The following is a 297-nucleotide window of genomic DNA, read 5'->3' on the forward strand; positions in this document are numbered from 1 at the left end:
CTTGAAACGATCGTATATTGAGCAAAGTGTGGCTGGAACGCATGGACAATAAACCAGCTGAACGCTAGAATAGCTAGGTACCGCATGCGTCTCCTTATAGGGCACTGATGTTTCATGAGCCCACCTCTACCAAAAATTAGAAGAGCGTTTGTCATGGGCTTAAGGCTACGATAGTTCTTGTAGTTCTTGTACAAGATAGCAATGTTAGCTATTTTTCGTCATCCTGAGACTGTTCCGCACTGCTGCTATATTCAACATTCAAGTGAAGATTGAGGACTCTGACAGCGTGGAACTTTG

This window comes from Plasmopara halstedii (genome assembly GCF_900000015.1).
Source record: "Plasmopara halstedii genome assembly, contig: Scaffold_650, whole genome shotgun sequence".
Taxonomy (NCBI): Eukaryota; Oomycota; class Peronosporomycetes; order Peronosporales; family Peronosporaceae; genus Plasmopara; species Plasmopara halstedii.